Source organism: Triticum urartu, chromosome 1A, assembly GCF_056163025.1.
Source record: "Triticum urartu cultivar PI428250 chromosome 1A, HENAU_Tu73, whole genome shotgun sequence".
In the NCBI taxonomy this organism is placed as follows: Eukaryota; Viridiplantae; Streptophyta; class Magnoliopsida; order Poales; family Poaceae; genus Triticum; species Triticum urartu.
The window spans coordinates 121765424-121788302 of NC_141873.1; the positions used below are offsets into that span (position 1 = coordinate 121765424).

At 41.0% G+C, this 22879-nt stretch overlaps 1 pseudogene; it reads right to left on the reverse strand.

The window, feature by feature from the left end:
- Nucleotides 1–2048: 2048 nt before the first annotated feature.
- Nucleotides 2049–22420, reverse strand: LOC147990327 (uncharacterized; annotated as a pseudogene).
- Between the last annotated feature and the right edge of the window lie 459 nt (nt 22421–22879).

Consider the following 22879-nt stretch of genomic DNA (forward strand, 5'->3'; position numbering starts at 1 on the left):
TGTGATTCCCTATGCATGCACGAAAGTTAATAATCATGCAATGAAATTATATCCTACTTGTGGTGCATTATTCGGTGTTAATTATGCTTAACGCTTGCTCATGAGATTATTCGTTTCTTGGTTGGTCGCTTCCCAATATTTTGCTAGCCTTCATTTTGCACTAAGTATGACCTCTACTTGTACATCCAAAATCCTTTAAACCAGTTTTGCCACATGAGTCCACTATATCAACCTATATGCGGTATTCTTTTGCCATTCTAAGCAAATTTGCATGTGCCATCTCTAATTTTCATAATAAACTTCTCTTTTGTGTGTTTGTTTCACTCGTGGAGTGGTGAGGGGTGGCTAATATTTTCCATGCTAGATGTGTTATTCTCAAGATGAGTGTTTATTCACTTGTCATTGCACGAGAGTAAGGCAAAGGTATTAGGGATGCCCAGTCCCGAAATGCAAAAACAAATGAATTTACTTTATGTTGTCAAATAATAAATTCCTTGGAAAGTGTTGGTATGGAGGGCACCCATGGATACGGTTAGCCATGGAAAGTGAAACTTATGGTGGAAAAAGGAATAAACTTTATTTTCTGTTTGGGAACCGCCTATGATATATCTATTCATGGAAAGTATTGGGAACTCTAAGTCATTTTCGTTGGTGGGATGGATACACCTCTCAAAATGTTTTACCTCAATTTTTTCGCTTTGAGCTCTGGCACCTCTACAAATACCTACTTCCCTCTGCGGAGGGCCTTTCTTTTAGATTATGCAATTTTTATTTCGAGTCTCCATCTTCTCTTCTAAAAGCACCAACTAGGAGGGAATATGATCATGCTTAAGTATTGGGTGTAGCTAATATTCGAGTGTGTTTCATGAATGGATCAATGTTTGAGCATTATGGGCTAGGGATAACTTATTTTAGCGTTGATATTTTGAAAGACATGGTTGCTTGTTGATATGCTTGAGTATCTAAATTATTATGTCAAAACTAGACTATTGCTTTGAATCACATAAAAGTCCAAATGTCCATGCTATAAAGAAAATAATATGATATTACATGTTGAACATCACTCCACATCAAAAATTCTGTTTTTATCACTTACCTACTCGAGGACGAGTAGGAGTTAAGCTTGGGGATGCTGATACGTCTCCAATGTATCTATAATTTTTGATTATTCCATGTTGTTTTATTATCAATCTTGGATGTTTTATAATCATTTTATAGTCATTTCATATCATTTTTTGGTACTAACCTATTGACATAGTGCCAAGTGTCAGTTGCTATTTTTTCCATGTTTTTTACGTTGTAGAAAATCAATATAAAATGGAGTCCAAATGCCACGAAACTTTACGGAGATTTTTTGTGGACGAGAAGGAAGATGTTGGGCCCCGGTTGCACCTTGGGGAGTACCAAGGAGGGGACAACCTACCAGGGCGTGCCAGGAGGCCCAGGCGCACCCTGGTGGGTTGTGCCCACCTCAGGTGCCCCCCGGACCGCCTCTTTGCTCTATAAATACCCCAATATTCCAGAAACCCTAGGGGAGTCGACGAAATATTCATCCAGCCGCCGCAGAGTCAAGAACCACTAGATCCAATCTAGACACCATCACGGAGGGGTTCACCACTTACATTGGTGCCTCTCCGATGATGCGTGAGTAGTTCTTTGTAGACCTTCGGGTCCGTAGTTAGTTGCTAGATGGCTTCATCTCTCTCTCTCTTGATTCTCAATACAATGGTCTCTTGGAGATCCATATGATGTAACTCTTCTGCGTTGTGTTTGTGTAACGACCAAACCTCAAAGGATTTTAGTCTCTGTGCTTACCGTGCTAGTCCCTGGATCGAACTCGCTAGCACACACAGTATAGATGAATAAGAGAATAGCAACTGCATCATTTATTACAACGTATGATCCAGAATGTATAAAATAAAACAATCTGCATAGCACTTGGCTAGCTTTATTCAACCAAACAGCGGAAAGTAGCAAAAAAAATAATGATGAGTCCCATCACAGCCCACTGGCGATGCTGAGTGCAGACTCGCGACCCTAACTGTACCTTACTCTTCGTCAGAATATCCTGCAACATGAGACGTTGCAGCCATATAGGTCAATACTTGGAATGTATTGGCAAGTTACATAGGAGTAATAATATAGCAGACCTACGTGTATATGCATAGTATAACAAAAGGAAGGCTTGAGGGTTTATTTTTGCAGAAAGCTGATTTTATCCTAATAACTACCTAATAGTCAAATTTTGTTTAGTTCTTTTATTACTACAATTAAATTTTCAAGGTTGAGTTGGTAAAAATCAACTCCAACCTACCCTTTATTAAGTTGCCCAACAAATTTATTAGGTGTCACATCTGTCAAGATAATCCAACAACTGTAATGGCCTAGTCGCTAAAATTTACCCATAACCGGGGGCATGGCTAATCATGATTAGTTTTAATACTCTGTAGAGTTTAGTACACTTTACCCACTGGACCCAACCCGAAGATTGAGACGAAGTCTTTCAGAAGCAGTCCCCTAGTCCCAACAGGAGGCCCATCCCAACTATTATATCTACATCTGTTGGCACATCCGGGTTAGGGTCCCACAACTGATCAACTAAGCCAGAGCCCATTTAGCCAGTGGTCGCACATGGAAGCTACTAGTCACTAAGTCTGTCTGATCTTTTTGACCCTGGGCGGCCGTCCACTTACATTCAGAGGGTATAAACCATGATGTTCTTGAAACCACCCTAGCAATACCACTTCCGCCCAGAGGTGAATTAAATCCTGAGTTAATACTCAAATTATTATATATATAATCCTCACATAAGCTCAATGAATACACGAACCACCCCATCTACAAAGCATAGCAACCTACAACTACCACGATTTGCAAAGATGGGAAGATAGCTCAACAGCATAGCAAAATAATATAGTAATCCTATACATGCATATATTCAAGGTGTTATATAACTACATGCATAGAAAACAATAGGTAAAGTATGATCAACATGTAAATTGCCTTGGTTCTGGTTCAGAAAGTCACACTCCTGACAATAGCTCGTGTCGCACTCCGGACAATCTACACGTTTCACACAATTCAACGAATCAATCACCGGAACACGAAAAGAACCAAAACAAAACCAACAGCAAGAAAATCATTTTTAAAACTCAACAACAGAATCTTAACATCACCTAAATTTCACTACGGTCACAATGCAAAAAGAATCACTTAAAACCGACAAACGGTTTGAGAGTTACGGCCTCCGGAAGATTTAATTCAAATTCAAACGAATTCAAATTTGAACAGTGCAAACATGTGCAAAGTTGGTACTGTGATAACATGCTTATTTTTGTGAGTACACAGGGAAAAGAATTACCTAAATTGGACTTATAGAATAAAAGATATAACTAGTTGAAGTTTTAGCTGAAATCTGAAAAAGAAAACAGAAAACAACAGAAAACGCCTGGGCACTGTAGCGAACTCCTGTAGAAGCTCCTGTAGCAACGTGCCACATGGCAGCGTGTGATTGGCCGAGAAAACTCCTGCACGTGCGTGCTCACCCGAAACAGAGAAAACGGCGGCGGTCTCGGGTGTTGGCGGCGGCGCTCCTTCGGTGGGTCTCCGGCAAAGGCGAGGTGATGGACGGGTGCGGAGGTGAGTGGCAGAGGTGGTGGTGGTGTTCAACGGCGGCGGGGCGGACTGTGCCGACGGCGGTGAAGACCTGAACGCGGCAACTCTGGCGGCGGCGGATGAGCTTGAGTTGCTCGCTCCGGTGGCTCTCTGCCCATGAAAATAAGTCAACGAGGCGCGACTTCGAGGGGGAAAGCGAAGGGTGCAGGCGGAGCTGCTGTGGGTGATCTTACAGCGACGACAAACGGCGGCGAACTCCGACGTCGTCGGCGAGATCCGTATTGCCCACACAGCGTGTGCGGTCGAGGAAAAGATTGGGATAGGAGGGGCGGGGTCTCCCCTAGGGTTCTACTCGCGCACGGCGCGTCGGATGCGCTCGAGGTGGACCCAAAGCGCGAGCTCGAGTCGATCTCGGCATGCGTGTGTGTGTGCGGCGTCCGACCAGGGAAGAAGAGTGGGGCGGGGCCCGCGGGTCAGCGGCTGAGGTGAGCTGGCGGATCGGGTGCGCGTCGGACACGGGCGGCGCGGCGCGTACCGCTTCGCGTAGATAGGTGGGCTGCGGGCGAATGGGAGGCTGCTGGGCCGTGGCAGCGAGCTGGGCCGCGGTGCGGTGCTGCGCTGTGCTGTGTTTCCCTTTTTTGTTTTAAAACAAAAACTAGAGCAGCAAATAACTAAAAAAATAAAACAACAGTATAAAAACTAAATAAAAATATGTAGACACACGGTAAAAAAATATCCCTATAGTTATAAACTACAGGAACACTAGTTCCAATACTAATGCAATTTTTGTAAAATAATTTTGATGCAATAGGCCACACAAACAGTAAAATAACACACAATTAAAATATTTTGGACATTGCAAAAATTACCAGAACATATTAGATGAACTGGAAATAATATTCTGCACATTATGAACATTTTTAAAATAGGGGAGAAGTCATGTTATCTCCACTCCAAATAAATTGCCTTTTGTTGCATAATGATTTGAATATTCTGAAAAAGCAAGTAATGCAATAAAAATATGATATGCATATGAATGATCTATTAACATCCTAATTTAGTAAAATTGGGATGTTACAAACCTACTCCCCTTAAGATGAATCTCGCCCTCGAGATTCGGGCTGGATAGCAAATAGGTGTGGGTGATCCTGCTTGAGATCTTCCTCTCGTTCTGAGGTAGCTTCCTCCTCTGCATGTTGATCCCACTGAACCTTGCATAACTTGATTGTCTTGGTGCGAGTAACTCTCGATGCTGTCTCCAAAATCTTAATAGGCTTCTCCTCATATGTCAAATCACTCTCCAACTGAATTGCCTCAAGTGGCACCGTGTCCCTCAATGGAACATCCATCATCTCTGCATGGCACTTCTTCAACTGAGATACATGAAACACATTATGAACTCCTGACAAGGATTCTGGCAACTCTAGCTGATAAGCTACCTCTCCTCTACGCTCCAAGATCTTGTAATGCCCCACAAAACGTGGTGGTAACTTACCCTTGATTCCAAACCTCTTAATTCCATGAAGTGGTGAAACTCTAAGATATGCACGGTCTCCTACCTCATATGTCACCTCCTTACGTCTTGCATCTGCACAACTCTTCTGCCTGGACTGTGCTATCTTCAGCCTGTCACGGATCAACCTGACCTTCTCCTCAGCATCCCTGATCAAGTCTGGTCCAAAGAACTGACATTCTCCAACCTCATCCCACATCAACGGTGTCCTGCACTTCCTACCATACAATACCTCAAATGGTGCCATCTTCAGACTAGCCTGGTAACTGTTATTATATGAGAACTCTGCATAAGGTAAATTATCATCCCAACTGGACCCATAGTCCAAAGCACAAGCTCTTAACATATCCTCCAAAATCTGATTTACCCTCTCTGTCTGCCCATCTGTCTCTGGATGGAAAGCTGTACTGAACTCCAGCCTGGTGCCCAAGGATTCATGCAACTGACGCCAAAATTTGGATGTGAACTGAGTACCTCTATCAGACACTACCTTCCTTGGAACTCCATGCAGACAAACAATTTTAGACATATAATTTTTTGCTAGCTGAGCACTGGTATAAGTAGTCTTTACCGGGATGAAGTGAGCAACTTTAGTCAGACGATCAACAACTACCCAAATAGAATCATATCCTGACCGAGTCCTGGGTAAACCTGTAATGAAGTCCATACCAATCTCATCCCACTTCCAATCAGGTATAGGCAATGGTTGTAACAAACCTGCTGGCCTCTGATGTTCTGCTTTAACTCGCTGGCACACATCACATGTTGCAATATACCCAGCAATTTCCCTCTTCAGGCTAGGCCACCAAAATCTTTCCCTCAAATCCAAATACATCTTAGTATTACCTGGGTGAATAGAATAAGGTGAATCATGCACCTCCTGAAGAATCAACTTCCTGATATCTGCATCTTGAGGTACACAAATACGCTTCTCAAACCATATGGCTCCATGTTCATCCTCATGGAAACCTTTTGCCTTACCTTTAGCCATATTCTCTTTTATCTCAGCAATCTCCTTATCGCCCTTTGAGCTTCTCTGATCCTGTCAAGCAAAGTAGGCTTTAACTCAAGTGTTGCCAAATATCCCTTAGGAACCATCTCCAACCTGAGATTCCTGAACTGTTCACATCACTCGGGTGGCATATTATCAATATTAATTGCATTAGCATGGCTCCTACGACTCAATGCATCAGCAACAACATTAGCCTTACCAGGATGATACTGCACATTCAAATCATAATCCTTAATAAGCTCCAACCATCTCCTCTGCCTGAGGTTCAAATCCTTCTGAGTAAAAATATACTTCAAGCTCTTATGATCAGTAAATATATCACAATGATTACCAATAAGATATGGCCTCCAAGTTTTCAATGCATGCACAACTGAGGCTAACTCCAAATCATGTGTAGGATAATTATGCTCATGATTCTTAAGCTGGCGTGAAGCATATGAAACAACTTTACCTTCCTGCATCAACACACTGCCAAGCCCTTGACGAGAAGCATCACAATATACCTAGAAGTCCTTATGTATATCCGGTAGAGTTAAAACTGGTGCTGTAACCAAACCCTGCTTCAATTCCTGAAAGCTGGCTTCACATTCATCGGTCCAAACAAACTTCTTCTCCTTCTTCAAAAATTCAGTCATAGGTTTTGCAATTTTTGGAAAAGTTCTCAATAAACCTCCTGTAATAACCTGCAAGGCCCAAAAAACTGCGAATCTCTCCAACTGATGTGGGTGTCTCCCACTCTGTAACTGCAGCAACCTTAGATGGATCAACTGCAACTCCATTACCTGACACAACATGTCCAAGGAATGCTACCTCATCCAGCCAAAACTCACATTTGCTGAACTTGGCATACAACTGATGTTCCCTCAATTTCTCCAATACCAGACGCAAATGCACCTCATGCTCTTGCTTATTCTTGGAGAACACCAATATATCATCAATGAAAACAACCACAAACTTATCCAAGAACTCCATAAACACCTTGTTCATCATATTCATGAAGTATGTAGGGGCATTAGTCAATCCAAATGACATAACAGTATATTCATACAACCCATACCTCATAGTAAAAGCAGTCTTTGGAATATCTTGCTCACGAATCTTTAATTGATGATAACCAGAACGAAGATCAATCTTAGAAAACACAGTAGCTCCCTCCAACTGGTCAAATAGATCATTTATCATAGGCAAAGGATACTTATTCTTAATGGTTACCTCATTCAGAGAACGATAATCAACACACATCCTCAAGGTCCCATCCTTCTTCTCCACAAACAAAACTGGGGCTCCCCAAGGTGATGAACTTGGGCGAATAAATCCTTGCGCCTGCAATTCTCTTATCTGCTTCTTCAATTCCTCCAACTCTTGAGGAGGCATTCTATACGGTCTCTTTGCAATAGGTCCAGTGCCTGGTATTAAATCAATCAGAATCTCAAATTCTCTATCTGGTGGCATACCTGGCAACTCCTCTGGAAACACATTTGGATAATCCCTCACAACTGGCACCTCTTACAAGCTACCCCCCTTAAGAGAGTTCACCTGCACCTGATTACGCTTATACTTACACACATATTTGATCCTCTTCCCTCCTGGTGCACTGAGAGTAATAGATCGACTGGCACAATCAATACGACATTTATATAACTGCAACCAATCCATACCCAAAATAATATCCAGACCTTGTGACTTCAATATAATCAAATCCGTAGGAAAATCATGCTTTCCAAGAGACAAAGTCAACTGATGGCAACCAACACCTGCTATCATCTCAGCTCCTAGGGAACTCACTCTAATAGGCATACTAAGTGTTTTGGTTGGCAATCCATGTTTATCAACAGATACCCTCAAAATAAATGAATACAATGCACCAGTATCAAAAAGAACAAGCGCGGGTACGGAGTTAATCAAGAACTTACCAATCACTGTATCAGGTTCATTATAGACCTCCTCAAAATTAACATGGTTGACATGACCCTTTTGGAAGGGGTTTGGCTTGCTGACTCCTGAATCCCCATTACCGTTCTTGTTCCCTGGACAAGCATTGGAGTAGTGGCCCATCTACCTACACTTATAGCATTGAACCTGGCTAATATCCCTCTGCACAAGCATACTCTGGTGGCTCTGGTTATTATTCCCTCCATTACCATTACCATTACCTCTACCATTGCCATTGTTACTCTTGTGCCCATTGTGGTGATGGTGGCCATTATGGTTGTGGCCATTACCTCCATGATGATTATGTCCATTACCTCCATGATGATTATGTCCATTACCTCCATGATGATTATGCCCATTACCTCCATTACCATGATATGAAGTGCGTGGCTTCTGTTGTGGTCCTGAATTATACTTATTATTGTTGTTGTACTTCCTCTTGCGATTCTCTATGGCATGTTGCTTTCCCTCCAGCACAATAGCCCTATCAATCAAATCCTGGCAATTCCTAAAAGTGGCCACTGTCAACTGAAGGCTCAAGTCGTCATTTAGGCCCTCCAAGAATTTCTCCTGCCTAGTTGCATTAGTGTTAACATCATTAGGAGCATAACGTGCAAGACTATTAAATTCCTCCACATACGCATTAACTGTGCGACCTCCCTGGCGCAAACTGTGAAACTCCTTCTTTTTCAGACTCATAGCACCAGCAGACACATGTGCAGCACGGAAGGCATCCTGAAACTGAGGCCATGTGATAGTAGCAATGGGATAAGTGACCAAGTAGTTGTCCCACCAAGCTGCAGCAGGACCCTCCAACAAATGTGAGGCAAACCTCACCCTCTCTGCATCAGTGCATCCAACCGTCTCCAGGTTCCTATTGACTGCACGGAGCCAGTCATCAGCCACAATAGGTTCAGGGGAACTGGAGAACCTCTGAGGATTCAACCTCAAGAACCTGGTAAGCATATCCATAGGTGGCGGTGGCGGCGGATTGTTATTGTTATTGTTGTTGTTCTGGTTCTGAGTAAGCAACTGGATCAACTGGGCCTGTCCCTCAATAACCTACTGTATGTATGGTGGTACTCCATTGCCATTGTTGTCTCCTCCTGAAGTATTGCGTCTAGTATCATGCCTCGGCGGCATCTGGTGGGCAAGCATAGATGAGTTATAGATATAATAGGGCCAAAAGCTATGTATATATAAATATATTCTACCCATATGCATAATATGATCAAGCCAACAAAACACAACAACGAATAACACCAACAAACAAATAGCAAACAACAAACAACAAACAACAAACAATATGATAATATTATATATATATATATAGTCGAATAATTTTGACACTAAGCAATTTAACAAACAACTACCAACCAAGCAAACAATCTAGTATCTTCATACCACGAAAGTGGGCATAATCAGATACGCTAACACAATAACGTTGCAATATAAAACAAACATGAATGGTGGTCTCAGCACTAGTTCCTACTTAACTGGTCAAGATACTTAAGGGATTTACTAATAAATAGCAAGAAGTATAGCTAGTTTATAAAATAATTTTCACTACTATGGCTTTTCTAATCCATTTTCTAGGGTCACGTCCTACAGTCAACACACTGCTCTGATACCATCTGTAACGACCAAACCTCGAAGGATTTTAGTCTCTGTGCTTACCGTGCTAGTCCCTGGATCAAACTCGCTAGCACACACAGTATAGATGAATAAGAGAATAGCAACTGCATCATTTATTACAACGTATGATCCAGAATGTATAAAATAAAACAATCTGCATAGCACTTGGCTAGCTTTATTCAACCAAACAGCGGAAAGTAGCAAAAAAAATAACGATGAGTCCCATCACAGCCCACTGGCGATGCTGAGTGCAGACTCGCGACCCTAACGGTACCTTACTCTTCGTCAGAATATCCTGCAACATGAGACGTTGCAGCCATATAGGTCAATACTTGGAATGTATTGGCAAGTTACACAGGAGTAATAATATAGCAGACCTACGTGTATATGCATAGTATAACAAAAGGAAGGCTTGAGGGTTTATTTTTGCAGAAAGCTGATTTTATCCTAATAACTACCTAATAGTCAAATTTTGTTTAGTTCTTTTATTACTACAATTAAATTTTCAAGGTTGAGTTGGCAAAAATCAACTCCAACCTACCCTTTATTAAGTTGCCCAACAAATTTATTAGGTGTCACATCTGTCAAGACCATCCAACAACTGTAATGGCCTAGTCGCTCAAATTTACCCATAACCGGGGGCACGGCTAATCATGATTAGTTTTAATACTCTGCAGAGTTTAGTACGCTTTACCCACTGGACCCAACCCGAAGATTGAGACGAAGTCTTTCAGAAGCAGTCCCCTAGTCCCAACAGGAGGCCCATCCCAACTATTATATCTACATCTGTTGGCACATCTGGGTAAGGGTCCCACAACTGATCAACTAAGCCAGAGCCCATTTAGCCAGTGGTCGCACATGGAAGCTACTAGTCACTAAGTCTGTCTGATGTTTATGAGCCTGGGCGGCCGTCCACTTACATTCAGAGGGTATAAACCATGATGTTCTTGAAACCACCCTAGCAATACCACTTCCGCCCAGAGGTGAATTAAATCCTGAGTTACTACTCAAATTATTATATATATAATCCTCACATAAGCTCAATGAATACACGAACCACCCCCGTCTACAAAGCATACCAACCTACAACTACCACGATTTGCAAAAAAAGGGAAGATAGCTCAACATCATAGTAAAATAATATAGTAATCCTATACATGCATATATTCAAGGTGTTATATAACTACATGCATAGAAAAAAATAGGTAAAGGATGATCAACATGTAACTTGCCTTGGTTTTGGTTCAGAAAGTCACACTCCTGACAATAGGTCACGTCGCACTCCGGACAATCTACACGTTTCACACAATTCAACGAATCAATCACCGGAACACGAAAAGAACCAAAACAAAACCAACAGCAAAAAAATCATTTTTAAAACTCAACAGCAGAATCTTAACATCACCTAAATTGCACTACGGTCACAATACAAAAAGAATCACTTAAAACTGACAAACGGTTTGAGAGTTACGGCCTCTAGAAGCTTTAATTCAAATTCAAACGAATTCAAATTTGAACAGTGCAAACATGTGCAAAGTTGGTACTGTGATAATGTTCTGATTTTTGAGAGTACACGGGAAAAAGAATTACCTAAATTGGACTTATAGAATAAAAGATATAACTAGTTGAAGTTTTAGCTGAAATCTAAAAAAGAAAACAGAAAACAACAGAAAACGCCTGGGCGTTGTAGCGAACTCCTGTAGAAGCTCCTATAGCGACGTGCCACGTGGCAACGCGTGATTGGCCGAGAAAACTCCTGCGCGTGCGTGCTCACCGGAAACAGAGAAAACGGCGGCGGTCTCGGGCATTGGCGGCGGCGCTCCTCCGGTGGGTCTCCAGCGAAGGCGAGGTGACGGACGGGTGCGGAGGTGAGTGGCGGAGGTGGTGGTGGTGTTCAACGGCGGCGGGGCGGACTATGCCGACGGTGGTGAAGACCTGAACGCGGCAACTCCAGCGGCGGCGGACGAGCTTGAGTTGCTCGCTCCGGTGGCTCTCTGCCCACAAAAATAAGTCAGCGAGGCGCGGTTTCGAGGGGGGAAGCGAAGGGTGCAGGTGGAGCTGCTATGGGTGATCTTACAGCGACGGCAAACGGCGGGGAACTCCGACGGTGTCGGCGAGATCCGTATTGCCCAAACAGCGCGTGCGGTCGAGGAAATGATCGGGACAGGAGGGGCGGGGTCTCCCCTAGGGTTCTACTCGCGCACGACACGTCGGATGCGCTCGAGGTGGACCCGAAGCACGATCTCAAGTCGATCTCGGCGTGCGTGCGTGCGTGCGTGCGGCGTCCGACCGGGGAAGAAGAGTGGGGCAGGGCCCGCGGGTCAGCGGCTGCGGGCGAACGGGAGGCTGCTGGGCCGTGGCGGCGAGCTGGGCCGCGGTTCGGTGCTGCGCTGTGCTGCGATTCCCTTTTTTTATTTTAAAACAAAAACTACAACAGCAAATAACTAAAAAAATAAAACAACAGTATAAAAACTAAATAAAAATACGTAGACACATGGTAAAAAAATATCCCTATAGTTATAAACTACAGGAACACTAGTTCCAATACTATTGCAATTTTTGTAACATAATTCTGATGCAATAGGCCACACAAATAGTAAAATAACACACAATTAAAATATTTTGGAGACTGAAAAAATTACCAGAACATATTAGATGAACTGGAAATAATATTCTGCACATTATGAACATTTTTAAAATAGGGGAGAAGTCATGTTATCTCCACTCCAAATAAATTGCCTTTTGTTTCATAATGATTTGAATATTCTGAAAAAGCAAATAATGCAATAAAAATATGATATGCATATGAATGATCTATTAACATCCTAATTTAGTAAAATTGGGATGTTACAGTTTGTTGGGATCGATGAACTTTGAGTTTATGACCAGATCTATCTTTTTATATCCATAAAAGTATTTGAGTTTCTTTTATCTCTTTTATGGATGATCTATTATAGCCTCGTATTTCTTCTCCGATATTTGGGTTTTGTTTGGCTAACTTGATCTATTTATCTTGCAATGGGAAGAGGTGCCCGGTAGTGGGTTCGATCTTACGGTGCTTGATCCCAGTGACAGAAAGGGTACCGGCACGTATGTATCGTTGCTACTAAGGATAAAAAGATGGGATCTATATCTACCGCCATAGATAAACGGATCTAGTCTACATCATGTCATTGTTCTTATTGCATTACTCCGTTTTTCCATGAACTTAATACACTAGATGCATGCCGGATTGTGGTCGATGTGTGGAGTAATAGTAGTAGATGCAGGCAGGAGTCGGTCTACTAATCTTGGATGTGATTCTTATGTAATGATAATTGCCTGGATATCGTCATAATTATTTGAGGTTCTATCAATTTCCCAACAGTAATTTGTTCACCAATCGTTTGCTATTTTTCCCGAGAGAAGCCACTAGTGAAACCTACGACCCCCGGGTCTTCTTTCTCTTATATTTGGCTTCGCGATCTACTTTTTATTTGCTTTTATTTTCAGATCTATTGAACCAAAAATACAAAAATACTTTGCTGCACTTTATATTATTTGTGATATATTTATTCAATCTATCACAACTTTCTCCCGTCAACACGCCATTTCTTGCGCCGTTGCCCGAAAGGGATTGACAACCCCTTTAACACGTCGGGTTGCGAGTGGTTGTTATTTGTGTGCAGGGGCTGTTTACATTGTGTTGCTTGGTTCTCCTGCTGGTTCGATAACCTTGGTTTCATATCTGAGGGAAATACCTACCGCTGCTGTGCTGCATCATCCCTTCCTCTTTGGGGAAAAAATCGATGTTGTTGGGCCTCCAAGTGCAGAGGTTTGTAGGACAATAGGAAATTTCCCTCAAGTGGATGACCTAAGGTTTATCAATCCGTGGGAGGCGTAGGATGAAGATGGTCTCTTAAACAACCCTGCAACCAAATAGCAAAGAGTCTCTTGTGTCCCCAACACACCCTATAAAATGGTAAATTGTATAGGTGCACTAGTTCGGTGAAGGGATAGTGATACAAGTGCAATATGGATGGTAGATATAGGTTTTTGTAATCTGAAAATATAAAAACCACAAGGTAACAAGTGGTAAAAGTGAGCACAAACGGTATTTCAATGCTTCAAAACAAGGCCTAGGGTTCATACTTTCACTAGTGCAAGTTCTCTCAACAATAATAACTTAACTGGATCATATAACTATCCCTCAACATGCAACAAAGAGTCACTCCAAAGTCACTAATAGCGGAGAACAAATGAAGAGATTATTGTAGGGTACGAAACCACCTCAAAGTTATTCTTTCTGATCGATCTATTCAAGAGTCTATAGTAAAATAACACAAAGCTATTCTTTCCGTTCGATCTATCCTAGAGTTCGTACTAGAATAACACCTTAAGACACAAATCATCCAAAACCATAATGTCACCTAGATACTCCAATGTCACCTCAAGTATCCATGGGTATGATTATACGATATGCATCACACAATCACAGATTCATCTATTCAACCAACACAAAGAACTTCAAAGAGTGCCCCAAAGTTTCTACCGGAGAGTCAAGACGAAAACGTGTGCCAACCCCTATGCATAAGTTCACAAGGTCACGAAACCTGCAAGTTGATCACCAAAACATGCATCAAGTAGATCACGTGAATATCCCATTGTCACCACAGATAAGCACATGCAAGACATACATCAAGTGTTCTCAAATCCTTAAAGACTCAATCCTATAGGATAACTTCAAAGGGAAAACTCAATCCATTATAAGAGAGTAGAGGGGGAGAAACATCATAAGATCCAACTATAATAGCAAAGCTCATGATTAATCAAGATCGTGTCGAATCAGGAACACGAGAGAGAGAGAGATAAAACACATAGCTACTGGTGCATACCCTCAGCCTCGAGGGTGAACTACTCCCTCCTCGTCATGGAGAGCGCCGTGATGATGAAGATGGCCACCGGTGATGGATTACCCCCCCTCCGGCAGGGTGCCGAAACGGGTCTAGATTGGTTTTTGGTGGCTACGGAGGCTTGTGGCGGCGGAACTCCCAATCTAGGTTATTTTCTGGAAGTTTGGGGATATATAAGAGGCGTTGGCGTCGGGAACAAGTCAGGGGGGTCCACGAGGCGGCCACGAGGCAGGGGGCGTGCCTAGTGGGGTAGGGCGCGCCCTCCACCCTCGTGGTGGCCTCGGGACTCTTATGGTCCATCTCCGATGCTTCGTGGGCTTCTTCTGGTCCAAAAATCATCTCCGTAAATTTTCATGTCAATTGGGCTCCATTTGATATTCCTTTTCTACAATAATCAAAAACAAGGAAAAAACAGAAACTGGCACTAGGCTCTAGGTTAATAGGTTAGTCCCAAAAATCATATAAAATAGCATATAAATGCATATAAAACATCCTAGATGGATAATATAATAGCACGGAACAATCACAAATTGTAGATACGTTGGAGACGTATCAAGCATCCCCAAGCTTAATTCATGCTCGTCCTCGAGTAGGTAAATGATAAAAAAAGAATTTTTGATGTGGAATGCTACCTAACATATTCATCAATGTAATCTTCTCTATTGTGGCAAGAATATTCAGATCCATGAGATTCAAGACAAAAGTTTAATATTGACATAAAAACAATAATACTTCAAGCATACTAACCAAGAAATTATGTCTTCTCAAAATAACATAGCCAAAGAAAGCTCATCCCTACAAAATCATATAGTTTGGACATGCTTCATTTTCGTCACACAAAATGCTATCATCATGCACAATCCCGATGACAAGCCAAGCAATTGTTTCATACTTTAGTATTCTCAAACTTTTTCAACTATCACGCAATACATGAGCACGAGCCATGGACATAGCACTATGGGTGGAATAGAATATGTTGATGGAGGTTGTGTGGAGAAGACAAAAAAGGAGAAAGTCTCACATTGACGCGGCTAATCAACGGGCTATGGAGATGCCCATCAATTGATGTCAATGCGAGGAGTAGGGATTGCCATGCAACGGATGCACTAGAGCTATAAATGTATGAAAGCTCAACAAAAGAGACTAAGTGGGTATGCATCCAACTTGCTTGCTCACGAAGACCTAGGGAATTTTGAGGAAGCCCATTGTTGGAATATACAAGCCAAGTTCTATAATGAAAAATTCCCACTAGCATATGAAAGTGAAAAAATAAGAGACTCTCTATCATGAAGATCATGGTGCTACTTTGAAGCACAAGTGTGGAAAAAAGGATAGTAACATTGCCCCTTCTCTCTTTTTCTCTCATTTTTTTGGGACTATTTTTTATTTGGCCTTTCTCTCTTTTTTTCTCACGGGACAATGCTCTAATAATGATGATCATCACACTTCTATTTATTTACAACTCAAAAATTACAACTCGATACTAGAACAAAATATGACTCTATATGAATGCCTCCAGCAGTGTACCGGGATGTGCAATGATTCAAGAGTGACATGTATAAAAATTATGAGCGGTGGCTTTGCCACATATACGATGTCAACTACATGATCATGCAAGGCAATATGACAATGATGGAGCATGTCATAAAAAATGGAACGGTAGAAAGTTGCATGGCAATATATCTCGGAATGGCTATGGAAATGCCATAATAGGTAGGTATGGTGGCTGTTTGAGGAAGATATAAGGAGGTTTATGTGTGAAAGAGTGTATCATATCACGGGGTTTGGATGCACCAGCGAAGTTTGCACCAACTCTCGAGGTGAGAAAGGGCAATGCACGATACCGAAGAGGCTAGCAATGATGGAAGGGTGAGAGTGCGTATAATCCATGGACTCAACATTAGTCATAAAGAACTCACATACTTATTGCAAAAATCTACAAGTCATGAAAACCAAGCACTACGTCCATGCTCCTAGGGGGATAGATTGGTAGGAAAAGACCATTGCTCATCCCCGACCGCCACTCATAAGGAAGGCAATCAAAGAACACCTCATCCTTCAAATTTGTCACACAACGGTTACCATACGTGCATGCTACGGGACTTGCAAACCTCAACACAAGTATTTATCAATTTCACAATTACTTAACTAGCATGACTCTAATATCACCATCTTCATATCTCAAAACAATCATCAAGTATCAAACTTCTCATAGTATTCAATGCACTCTATATGGAAGTTTTTATTATACCCATCTTGGATGCCTATCATATTAGGACTAATTTTGTAGCCAAAGCAAATTACCATGCTGTTCAAAAAGACTCTCAAAATAATATAAGTGAAGCATGAAAGATCAATAATTTCTATAAAATAAAACCACCGTCGTGCTCTAAAAAATATAAGTGAAGCACTAGAGCAAACGACAAACTACTTCAAAAGATATAAGTGAAGATCAATGAGTAGTTGAATAATTATGTAACTATGTGAAGACTCTATAACATTTAATAATTTCAGATCTTGGGATATTATTCAAACAAAAAGCAAAACAAAATAAAATAAAATGATGCTCCAAGCCAAACACATATCATGTGGTGAATAAAAATGTAGCTCCAAGTAAGGTTACCGATGAACGAAGACGAAAGAGGGGATGCCTTCCGGGGCATCCCCAAGCTTAGGCTCTTAGTTGTCCTTGAATATTATCTTGGGGAGCCTTGGGAATCCCCAAGCTTAGGCTCTTGCCACTCCTTATTCTGTAGTCCATCAAAACTTTACCCAAAACTTGAAAACTTCACAACACAAAACTCAACAAAAAACGCGTAAGCTCCGTTAGTATAAGAAAATAAATCACCACAAAGGGTACTGTCAAGACAAGATTCATAACTTTTCTCACATGAAGCCTACTGTACCATACCATTTGTACAATTTATATTAAGCAATATAGGCCATAGAAACTAGAAAACAAGAAAACTATGCATCAAAAATAGAATCTGTCAAAAACAGAACATTCTGTAGTAATCTGGAAAATTCGAATACTTCTGTAACTCCAAAAATCCTGTAAAATTTGGACGACCGGGAAAATTTTTATATTGATCTACTACAGTTTGAATTGGTATTTTATCGCTCTCTGGTAAAAAAATGAAAATTATTTTCGTGAGTGCATACTTTCTGATTTTATCAGCACGATCAAACAACAATCACCCAAGAAGATCCTAAAGGCTTTACTTGTCACAAACACTAATTAAAACATAAAAAACACAATCATAACTGAAGCTAGATGAATTATTTATTACCAAACAAGAACAAAAATAAAATTGGGTTACCTCCAAATAAGCGCTATCGTTTAACGCCCCTAGCTAGGCATGATGATTTCAATGATGCTCACATAAAAGATAAGAATTGAAACATAAAGAGAGCATCATGAAGAATATGACTAGCACATTTAAGTCTAACACACTTCCTATTCAGAGGGATTTTGTGAGCAAACAACTTATGGGAACAATAATCAACTAGCATAGGAAGGCAAAACAAGCATAACTTTAAAACTTTAAGCACATACAAAGGAAACTATATATTATTGCAATTCCTACAAGTATATATTCCTCCCTCATAATAAATTTCAGTAGCATCATGAATGAATTCAACAATATAACCATCACATAAAGCATTATTTTCATGATGCACAAGCATATAATTTTTATTACTCTCCACATAAGCAAATTTCTTCCCATGAATCGTAGTGGGAGCAAACTCAACAAAATAACTATCATGTGAGGCATAATCCAATTGAAAATTAAAATCATGATGACAAGTTTCATGGATATCATTATTCTTTATAGCATATGTGTCATCATAATTATCATCATAGATAGGAGGGATGCTTTCATCATAATAAATTTGCTCATCAAAACTTGGGGGACAAAAAATATCATCATCATCAAACATAGCATCCCCAAGCTTGTGGCTTTGCATATCATTAGCATCATGGATATTCAAAGGATTCATACTAACAACATTGCAATCATGCTCATCATTCAAAGATTTAGTGCCAAACATTTTAATGCATTCTTCTTCTAACACTTTAGCACAATTATCGGAATCCTTATTTTCACGAAAGACATTAAAAAGATGAAGCATAAGAGGCAACCTTGATTCCATTTTTTGTAGTTTTCTTTTATAGACTAAACTAGTGATAAAACAAGAAACAAAAAGATCTGATTGCAAGATCTAAAGATATACCTTCAAGCACTCACCTCCCCGCCAACGGTGCCAGAAAAGAGCTTGATGTCTACTACACAACCATCTTCTTGTAGACGTTCTTGGACCTCCAAGTGCAGAAGTTTGTACGACAGTAGCAAATTTCCCTCAAGTGGATGACCTAAGGTTTATCAATCCATGGGAGGTGTAGGATGAAGATGGTCTCTCTCAAACAACCCTGCAACCAAATAGCAAAGTGTCTCTTGTGTCCACAAGACACCCAATACAATGGTAAATTGTATAGGTGCACTAGTTCGGCCAAGAGATGGTGATACAAGTGCAATATGGATGGTAGATATAAGTTTTTGTAATCTAAAAATATAAAAAAGCAAGGTAACAAGTGGTAAAAGTGAGCACAAACGGTATTGCAATGCTTCGAAACAAGGCCTAGGGTTCATACTTTCACTAGTGCAAGTTCTCTCAACAATAATAACCTAATTGGATCATATAACTATCCCTCAACATGCAACAAAGAGTCACTCCAAAGTCATGTAGCGACCTAAACCAAATGGATCGAAGTCTCTATGCTTAAGTGTCATCCCTCGATCGGTATGCTGACACACATAGTACTCGAGGAATTATAACAGAGTTCAATCACACACTTTATTACATTGAGGTCCTCAAAAGAGTATTTATTACAATAATATGGCCAAAGGCCATCTAAATAAAAATAATTGCGGAAGCATTGAAGGTAAATGAGTCCATCCAACTCCACGGCAAACTGAGTGTAGAAGAATGACCTATCGCACCTTTAATCTTCGTCGGGAAAGTCTGCAACATGAGACGTTGCAGCCGTGTAGGTCAGCACATGGAATATGCTGGCAATTTCACACCATAGAATAATAATAATGAAAAAGACTATCTCTGTATGCAAATTTAGCTGGTGGAGGCTCTAAGTTTAAATTTTTGCATAAAGCTAATTTTTCCCGACAACAAATGAATATTTTTTTATTTACTACTAAATTAAAATGCCATTATTGAGAAGGTTCCTCCAACTCAATCCCAAAATTCCCAAGTTATTACTAACCCAATAATTTCATTAAATAGAGTGATGAGATCAACCAATAATTCACTTCTAGATACTCAAGTTGACCATAACTGGGGACACGGCTAATCAGGGTTAGTTTGTACAATCTATGCAGAGGTTTGCGCACTTTTCCCCACAAGACTCGACCACCTCCATGATCGGAAGATTGATACATAGCCTTTCAGAAGCGTTTCCCCTTAACCCTGGGTAGACCGGTACACCTACTTCCCCCCAATCAGCTAGTCTACCACGGACAGAGGTCACACAACTTACTCAACTATGCCAGAGCCCATAATGGCTTGTGGCTACACACAGAAGTTTCTAGGCATGAAATATCTTATGATCCCTTTGGGCATGGGTGGCTGACCTAGGGTAATCACACAGGTACTCCGGGATTCCCCTTGGGCAACCACTGGTTTCTCCAGGTGCCCCAAACAATCCACCCAAATGTGTATTAAAGTTGCCACCTTATGTTGTCCCAAAATTATTATCTCTCGCAACTTGCATGGATTGCACATACCAATCCCCGTCTACGAGCATATCTAAGCAATATATGATATAACGAATATTCTCGGGGTGATCAAAGGTCATAGGTTCCTACCACATGAACTACATAGCATAACCACATGTTCCCAATCCTACTCATGCAATCTTTGAGGGTTAAACTAATGCATAGTAAAAACTGGGTATTGAAAAGTATGATCAAAGTGTGAACTTGCCTTGCTGACGTTCGTTGAACTCTAAAGATTCGTAGTAGCAAGCTTCACACTCCGGATGATCTAGCGTAAGCAAGGAATAACATACATAAGCATACAAGCAAAGATCCAAAAAGAAAACAAATGAAAGACTTCGGAAAAACTCCAAAAACACCCAAATAAAGTTTCTGTACATAACATAATTTTTACAGCAACCGAAATAAATGGTTTTGGATTTAACAGAAAGTACACGTTACGAGCTTCGATTTGCAAAAAGAATCACCTAAAATGGAGTTACGAAACTCGAGTTACGGCCTAACGAAGTTTGAAATCAGATCTGTTTGAATTCAAATTTTAAAAATTTCAAAAATATTTTTCGTTTGGTTCTCTGGATAGATGGGATTTCTATGAACTAGTAGGAAAAAGAATCAACTAAATCGGATCTATAGACTAAAATATATAGAAGAAAGAAATTTGGTAAAGAATCTGAATTTGGAAAAATTCCTAAAAAAGAAAAAAAATCGGCCAGAGACAAGTGGCGCTCTGTGATTCGCTGGCTAGGTGATCACCGGACTTATCGCCGGAGACGAGGAATAAGGTGACTCCGGTGTGCTTCGGCGAAGGACGTGTAGATTGCTTCATGTACGCACGGTGAGAGGTCGCCGGAATTCACAAACTCCGGTGAGCAATTGGCGAGGTTAGGGAGGGGGAAAAACTCCAGAAAAAGAGGGCTTTGGATGAGGGGTGAGAAGGGCTCCCAGGGGTGCTTTATTTATAGGCCTCGGGAGGTCTGAATTCGAGCAGACAATGGAGTATAAATGGTGGATGTTTCCCTGCCTTGTAATGGCCATTACAGACGACTCCAAGGCGCACTAGGAAGGGGAAGGGGTAGAGGGAGGCGAGGAAAACCGATTCAGAGCGGTTTTGGAGCAAGGGAGAGGAGGGGAGGGGTGGGGCGCTAGGGTGTGATGCTTGCGTGCGTGCGTACATGTTTCTGAAACGAACAGAGACGAGAAAGAAGGAGATAGTGCCTGGGCCTCGGCCTGTTGGGCTGCGTTTTTTTTGAACTTTTTTTACAGAAGCAATGAAACACTGAAAATACAAATAGAAGTTAGCCTAAAAATCCTAGAAAATTCACATAGTAATATGGTCTTATATATGACCTTGTGAACTTTTATCCGGCCTAAAATGCAAGTTTGCAAAAATAATTTTTTTTGCTATGCTAATGAAATAAATTGCAAATAAAACTCAACAAATATATTTTGGTTCCATATTCAATTTCAAATATTTTCGTTTCCGATTTTGAAGAAGTCATTTTATCTTCTCTCTTTATTTTTGATATAATGAAAATGAATTTTTTGGTGAAACCAAATTTGATCCAAACTCCCAACTTTGAAAAAAAATTCAAAATTGGTTTTCAGGGAAACTTCCAACTTTCTCTTTTGGTCCTTGAGTTGCTCAAAGTTCCATGGATAAAAAATCAAATAAAACAAATGGGGTAAAAATGCATAAATCATGGATGCATATGAATGATCTATTATAAACATCCAAATTGAAAATTAGGATGTTACAAACCTACCCCCCTTAAGATGAATCTCGCCCTCGAGATTCGGGTTGGCTAGCAAAAAGGTGTGGGTGGTCCTGTCGGAGGTCTTCTTCTCGTTCCCAGGTGGCTTCTTCCTCAGTATGATGACTCCACTCAACCGTGCAAAACTTGATGACCTTGCTGCGGGTAACCCTACTTGCCGTCTCGAGAATCTTGATGGGCTTCTCCTCGTAGGTCAGATCACTATCCAACTGCATGGCCTCCAGTCGCACGGTATCTCTCAAAGGAATATCGACCATCTCCGCATGGCACTTCTTCAACTAGGAAACGTGAAACACATCATGAACTCCTGACAAGGCTTCTGGTAATTCCAACTTATAGGCAACTTCACCCATGCGTTCTAAAACTCTGTACGGCCCCACAAACTGTGGTGCTAACTTTCCTTTGACTCCAAATCATTTAACTCCTCGAAGTGGCGACACACGCAGATATCCTCTATCTCTGACTTCATAGGTTACCTCCTTGCGTTTAGTATCGTCATAACTTTTCTGTCTGGATTGGGCTACCCTGAGTCTGTCGTGGATCAGCTTGACTTTCTCCTCTGATTCTCTAATTAAATCTGGTCCAAATAATTTACGGTCTCCAACTTCATCCCACATCAATGGTGTCCTGCACCTCCTTTCATACAAAGCTTCGAAACGGGCCATTTTCAAACTAGCTTGATAGCTGTTGTTATATGAGAACTCTGCGTAAGGCAA